The sequence below is a fragment of the Betta splendens genome, chromosome 13 (assembly GCF_900634795.4).
Source record: "Betta splendens chromosome 13, fBetSpl5.4, whole genome shotgun sequence".
In the NCBI taxonomy this organism is placed as follows: domain Eukaryota; kingdom Metazoa; phylum Chordata; class Actinopteri; order Anabantiformes; family Osphronemidae; genus Betta; species Betta splendens.
Genome location: NC_040893.2, coordinates 11,962,775 through 11,970,840, shown reverse-complemented (window position 1 = coordinate 11,970,840; position 8,066 = coordinate 11,962,775).

Here is an 8,066-nt window from a genome sequence, read left to right as displayed (position 1 = left end):
CCGTACTTTTGAGAACAATACGTCCTCGTTCATGCTTCGCGTTTGCACCTTGCCTAAATTCGCTCTCAGCCGCGTGCGCGCGTATGTGTAAAATGCAGCGAGCGGCGCGTGTGCAATCGAGGGTACAGTACGTGTGCATGACACCGCCGCTCGCATTATTCACCGCCGCCGCCTCCTGTTAAAGCTCAGCGTGCAATTTTGAATCAAAGCTAAGCAGGTGTCACTCTGGCTAAGGACAGATGGGAGACCTCATGCTGAAACCACAATCCCATTCTCTCATCTCCTCCTCTCTCGCCGCCTCTGATCTGGCGCTGTTTGCCTGTATCTCTGGTTTTCATCCTTGCATCACTGCTCGCTGCCGTTTCACCAGGAAGCTTTTCATATTGACAATCCAGAGGGGATTCCCCAAAACAAAAAAAAAATGTGCAATATAATGGCAAGGGAGGTTTTTTTTTTTATAGAAAGTAGTTCACCAATTTTTTAATAAATAAGATTTGATAACCCCTGTTCATACATGTGTATATTGTAATAACATTATATAATTGTCATTACTTGTTTTTTGTGGGGTTGTGTTGAGCTCTGTTGCTTCACAGCTTGGAGGAGCTGGGTTTGAGTCCCACAGGAGGCCAGGTGCTCTTCTGCGGGATATTACCCGTTCTCCGTGTGGGTTCCCTCCATTGGACGCACCGCATCCTGTGCAGCCTCCTGCCTGACCCCTTACAAGGACAAGCAGTGGGTTGTGTGTGAAGTTTAAATGCTGGGTTGTAGAATCTATAATATTTCAGCTAGAATTAACTCAGACAAAACTTCCTTTTTACCTTCTGCTTGAAATGCATTTGATGTCCTTGTTGCTTTCTCTGTGCAGTGCAGTTCTGTTTCTGTTGGGTTGTAGTTGATTAGCATTAGGACTTCTCCTCCTTTCTGTATTCTCTTTCATATTTTGTACGCTCTGTTCTTTCCGTATTGTATCTCATGCCACATATGTATGTTTTTCTCTTAAAGTCCCAGAAGTGTCCTTTGGTTTGTCTCAATCTTAATTTGCTTCGTTCTCCCCCTCTCTCTCTCTCTCTCTTTCCCTCTCTCTCCCGGCGCTGTCTGTCTCTCCTATCCCCCATGATGATGCCAGCCCCTCCATGGTGATGAGACCGACAGAGGGTGATTAAAGTGAAGTCTCATCTGGTGGGAAAACTGACCTCAATCAGAGCTATTCTACCATGAAGATGCTCCCCTCCCTCTGGTTTCCCTCGGTTCACTCCTGCTACTCAGTATATTCCTGACTCTCATCCTCCATCTTTTATCCTCCTGACCCGCTTCCTCACCATGTCAGTGCTCCCCATCTCTCCTCTTCCCTCTCTCCCCCTTTAGTCTCATTTCTCATCTTCCTCCATCCAGTCTCAGTGATCATCCTCAATTTGTCATCACCGACAGTATTGTTCTGTGATGGTAATCTATCCTTCTGAAGTTTTCTATCATCGGCCTTGGGGAAGAAACCTTGTACTGAGAAAAAAAGACGCCTTTTTAAGGCATGTTTAGTGCTCAGCGTTCTTAATGGTTCCATAGGCTGCCTTTCTAAACTGTAATATATTTTTATACATAGTTCTATACTGGTTCTAGAACAATATTATTGTATAATATATTATAGAACTCTGGATGCACTTTTATGTTTTTGTATTGATGGCGTTAACATCTTTCATTAACTTCTGTTGTCTTCCCACTGTAAATATCAAAGGCCGCATCCGCCGCTCGCTGACAGCGTTCACACTGACAGAATGTGAACACACGCGCTCAACATGTGCCGTCCCTGTGTGAATGCACGCTGCACGCTCGGATCAATGAGGAAAGCAATCGCAGTATGTCCTTTATAAATGTCAGCCAGGCGATGGGCGTCGCCATGGCAACATTTGTCCACAAACTAAATAAACCGCGTTCCCGCTAGCGCCTCGCCGCTTCGCTGCGTCCGCCGTGGCTCCCAGGCGAGCGTTCATGAGCCTGATCCGGAGCCGGTCCACGTGTCACTTCACCGGGGCTGATGGTAATTTACAGTGAAGGTAAAGGTGTTAAAACTAGAAAAAGTAATTTCTCGAGAAATTACGTGGGAGAGCTGATCTGCTGCCGCAACGATGACAAACGCTGATTAAGCTGCTGACGTCCAAAAGTTGACTACGGCAAAACGATGAAAACGATGAAAACAAGAAAACGTTGACAAAGATTAAAACGATGACAAAAGATGGCGATCAAAAAGATGATGATTAAAAAGATGACCATGGTCACACTAAGACAAGATTAAAAATATGACAATGATTCAAAAGTTGACCAAGGTAAAAAGATGTCAAATATTAAAAAGTTGACAATCATGAATTAGCTAACTAGCTTTTTAATTTGAAGAAAGTATTTGTAAATAATTAAATAATAAATAAAAATAAAATAATAGCAAATAAAAAATAATAGTTTAATAACTATTAAAAATTTACCAGTCAGAAACAAAAATCTTGCCATTTAGGGTAATAAATTACATTGTTGCTTTTATTTTGAAAGGATTTAGAGGTTGTGTGTGAGTGATTACTAAACTATAAAATAGTCATTAGATAGTCATAATTTATCATTCACTAGCAAGAATAGCCCTATTAAAGCAAAAAATTTAGATTAAGCCCTTTCAGAATAAAAGCACCCTAATAAGTGTGAGTGGTTATTTGCTGAACTCTTAAATAGTCTCATTAAAAATTGGTAAGTATTCAGAACCAGAAATGTTCTAATCAATCTTGCCATTAAAAGGTAATAAATTGTAATTGGTGCTTTTATTTTGAAAGGATTTAGAGGAAATGTGTGGGGGTAATAGCGTACCTGTTAATTAGTCTTTAAATAATCATAATTAACCATTCAAAGGCAAAAACAGTGCAGCTAAAGCTAATAAATTGCATTGGTGCTTTTATTTTGAAAGGACGTATAGGAAGCATGTGTGGGTAATTACTAAACTGTTAATGTATCTTTAAATAGTCATAATTACCCATCTAAAAGCAGAAATATTGCTATTAAAGCTAATTATTTGGCTTGGTGCTTTTATTTTGAAAGGATTTAGAGGAAGTGTGTGCTTAATTACTACACAATCCAATAGTGTAGTTGAGTAATCAGTAATAAGCATGAAACTGCTGCCTACACTGAGCATCAGGAGTTTGACCTGTCAGTGAAATCTGCAGCTGCGCCGTCGCCATGGAGACGAAAGGCGGGAAAATCAGGCTCACTCTGCTCTGTAAAAGCAGAGTTTCACCCTGTATAAACAGGCTTGTTCCAGCTAAACCATGATAGTTATCACAAAAATTATTTCATTTTACGAGTCCCAAGGCTTCAATGAGCAAATGGTGTGAATTTTATGTTTGAGGACAAACGTTTGTAGCTACAGTCGCAATTTCAAAATATGTCTCCTCCTTTTTTTTCTCCAGACGTCTGCCAAAAATTATCATTAGAGTCTATGGGAGAATTTCAGGATCTCTCTGTGCTTTGAGGTCGATAGCGACTAAAGTATAAGTCTGAGGGTAAAGCCAGACACATCATTAGAAAGAAGACAAGTATGACTACGATTTAGTGAAATAATTACGTTGATAGAGTAAAAATTGTGGCTGTAGTGACAAGTTAGAGACAGAAGTTCTGTCTTAAAAAGCGCACATTCTCACTGTAGCTGTGACATCACGCACTCTAACTGACCCAATACACACTAATGGAAAAGCTGAAAATTTAACAAAAACCACACCATATTTAAACGTTCACGAGTCAAAAAGTATAGAAGATACGACAACGCTGATTTACGAGGAGAAAGTTGAGCGATGATGGACGCTTTTGAAGTTGAAATGACGTTTCTACGCCAAAGTATGACGATGATAGACGCTGATGAAAAGAGGGAAGTTGACAAAAAGTTGAACGATGATTCCCATAGACGACCATTATAAAAAAACGATGAAAAAAGTTGAATAACATTAAAAGTTGAAAAGCTGAAAACATAAAAAGTAATAGCCCACATCTCCTAAAGATGACACACGTTTAGAAAGTTGAACGACGATTCTACGATGAAGCGTTAAAAAGTAGATAGCAATCAAAAAAAGGGCGGAATAAGTAGAAGAAGAATAATAATAATAATAAAGACCGAAGATAACAATAGTGTGAGAGCTGTTCAGCTCTCCCACTAACTAAGAATAAGTGCAACTGCAAAATAAACAAAGACACCGCGCCGCCCCCCGTGTGCTGATAATGAGCAGGGATTATTCGTTTATTGGTCCTCTTTTTTTCTTGTCCCCGTTTTATCAGCTGACGGCTACAGGCAGCTGCTGTCACATTCCGTATTCAGACGTGGAAAGCTCATGCACTAAATTGTAATTCAGGATTTTTTTTTTTTTGGGCGTACGTCGGATTTCTCTGTGACGAGACCAGTAGTTGTGCCGAGTCTAAGAGCACAAGGTCAGCGTGTGTTGGTGTCACTGTGCAAGTGGACGGCGTGGCCTCACGTGTGGGGCGACGTGTGACTTTATGCATCCTATGTGGATTATTGAATTACATGGCCACCAGAGGCATTTGACTGGCTCTGCTGAACCGGAAGTGATGCAATCACGCTGGCCTCATTTCCAGTGATATTTAAATCCTTTGCTGCATGGCTGCTCCGACCGGTTGGCAAATTGCTCCCCTTCGTTTCTGTGCACGCCCGTTTGCTTGTTTTTTTGTTTTTTTTTTTTAAATTCGATTTGTACGGAACGGTTGTGTGAGCGTGAGCGTAAAGCGCGTGGGTGTGTTGTGGTGCCATTTGATGTTACTTGCGCGTGGCCGTCCTTTGGTGTTTAATCCACAATCTGCTGTCTGACGGAGAGAAATGTCTCTTTTGCTCAGTGCTGCATACAGGAAAGAGAAATGAAGATTTCTCAGTCAATTTGCAGCGACTCTTAGGCCGACTTTTGCTTTTCCTTCTCCTTTGTAGCAAAGCCTGCAGTAAGATGATGAATCTCTGTTTTGGTCTCAAACCGTCCTGTCAGACAGACCTGTTCATGTCTTTAACTGTGTGTGATACACGTTTGCTCTGCTTTCTTTGTCTCATCCTCAGTTTCTTCTGTCTTTCATGTTTTCAGCTCCATCAGTGTGACTGACTGGACTCCGAATCGGGCAACGCAATAGCCTGGATAAATGTACATTAATGCAGCTGTTGTCATTCTGTCAGCATCGTAGCTTTTCTATGTGCAACTGGAAACTCTCAAAAAAAGAACATTTCAGATGGATGAGATTTATACGTAAGGAATAATCACAACACGTCCTGTTTACTTCAAGGGCGAACTGACGAATAAGGTTCTGCTAACAGAATGAGGTGGCATCAACAAGAGTGGCGAATGTAAATCTGCTAAGAACGGCACAAACAACAATTTTAGAGAAAATCAGTTTGGCTGTCATCCCCAAAACCAGTCATTTCTGGTTGTGGCTCATTTCGTAGTGTCCGCTATTTAAAGAGAGGAGATTTAAACAGACTCTTGATTTATTTTTTTAGATATCATCTAAGGTTTTTGTGATTATCATTATGTTCTTGATCTGGGTCATGAACCACTGATGCGCGGAGCAGAAACACTAATTAGTATAGTGACATCTGTGTGTGTGTGTGTGTGTGTGTGTGTGTGTGTGTGTGTGTGTGTGTGTGTGTGTGTGTGTGTGTGTGTGTGTGTGTGTGTGTGTGTGTGTGTGTGTGTGTGTGTGTGTGGCGTGCTGGTGCGCACGGCCGCCTTAAGTGAGCGGCACATTAGTGAAGGTTAAAGACGAATCGCACAGTTGGAGTAAGGTGTCAAACACACCGCTGCGTGCGAGAGTGTGGGTGCGTGTCAGACACTGTAACTGTCTGCGAGGAGCTGCTCAGGTGGGCTGAAGAATCGATGGGATGACAAAGAGGGGAACATCCTCTAAATGGATCCATTTCTCACCTGCACAGAAGCAGGAAGACGGAAATTATGTTACATACTGTATATTTAATAATTTCTCATCAAGGCGCTTCCTTTCCTTTCAAAATAAAATGCCAGAGTGTGTAGTTTCTTTTGGCTACTTGTACAGAACCAATTATCTCCCAGTAAATGTTTTGTAGATATTCAACTTTAAATTACTTCTCAAACTTATGGAATACTCAACAGTATATCACCAGCGTATTAAGTACTGTATACACACACACACACACACACACACACACACACACACACTGACAGTCTTTGATGTTGTCAAAGTGTTTTCCCTCTGTCTCTCATGTCGTTTTATCTCTTTGTTTTCCCCTTCATCTGTGGCACACTTGTATCTGTCAGTCACCCTGGTAACAAAGACACGTTGTTACTGCAACTCACTTAAAAACATGCCGTCTGCTTTTCAGAGCGCCGGAGAAAGAACACATTGATCTATGGACAATAAGAAATAACTGAGACTTAAAAAACAAACAAACAAAGGAACACATTAAAGCGCCGGCCCGTGGATTCTGGCGCTGCCTTCGCTTCCACACCACTTCCACAAACCCGCTCCTGAACCAGACACTCAGCAATAAAAGCACTTGGCTTCCTCATATGTGTCACCAAACTAAGAGCGCGCTGCATTAAAATGAATTGCACGCAAGCTCAAATACTTTTAGGAACTCACTCGGGGGCCGTGCGATGGAGCTGGCAGTAACTTGCCTTCGGCAGTGATGCTGCCTGAACGGTGGTGACCACTGCTGACCAGCCGCTATAAAGACCCACACAACCGCACTCAGGCCGAGCGCCTGTGGTCGCTTCGAGCGCTTCCTGTGCACGCTAACGCAACTGAAGAAGCCGTTTGGGACTTTTCATGTCTCATATTTAAAGCAGAGTCAGTGCTTGTTAACCTCCTGGCCTCTACATTATATATATCAGCCTTTATTAATACATACAGCATTCTGTTGTCATCTGCACTGTTATTTACTTTAAATCGTGCTCTAGACAAGCACAAGTATATTTAGGACAATACGCTGCGTGAGACAAGTCCCAGAGACGCTCGGGATAAACACAAGCAAAAATATGAGATCCTCCTGATTTCCAAGAGGAAGGCAGCGTCGGCGCGATGGAGACGGTGTCAGGGGGCATCAGTAATGAAGTCTGTTCTTTCTGCGAGATTAGAGATGTAAAAACGCTTCTAACAACCGATGATACCAGAAGCCAGTGGTTTCGGACCAGCAGCTCCCCGATGCTCCTCTCTCCACCCTCGTCTCACCCGTTCCCCTTTCACTGGCAGCATTAGGAGCGGGAACGCCCTCTACTCACATCACTCAATTAGTCCCGCCGGCACGTGTGGGCGGCTTCAGAAGTCGAAGCAGAACTTTTCTCTGCGGCGCCGCCTGAAGACGGGCGGGAGCGAAGCATCAGGAACCAACGTCTTCGGGACGGCGCCGCACGCCCAGCGGTGGCCCCTCAGTTCTCACCCTTCCGCAGAGTCATGATTGGAGTGGAAATCAATTTCAGGTGCCCGTGGCTAAATTGATATCATCACATTTACTGCGAGCTGAATAATAGATGACTGTATTATATGGGGAAGTAATGGGACGAGACAAAGCACAGGTAGAGCGCTCGCCTCGGGTGGGTTATGTGAAGTTAGCATTTGTCCCTGCTCCCGTATGTACAGATGCAAGTGAAGCACACACACATGCATTAACTGGCAGCAGCTAAACCTCAACCTTAAAAGTGACCTTGTCACTTTAATATTATCATTTCCACCATTCTGCATCTATTACATATAATATTTCTACTTAATTAATCAAGGCTTGTTGTGTTTAGTTCTGTTTGTTGGCTCAGAGCAACCGAAGTTGTCCTGGAAAATATTGGCAGGCCTAAAAGGCTCCTCAGAACAAAACCCGGCAGAACATCTGTGTTGGATTGGCCACAGAGTGTGTGGTGTTGGTACAGGGTCTGGCTTTAAGACCCTTTGTTTGTTGCACTGAAGCCTCAGAGCCTGTTGTGCTGCAGGCCTCCGCAGTCACTCGAGCGTCTTTCTGCACCAGCCTTATTAGAAATCTGGTTTTAGCCCCTGGGAGCTGTTTTTTTTTTCCTGTCACAGTTAAT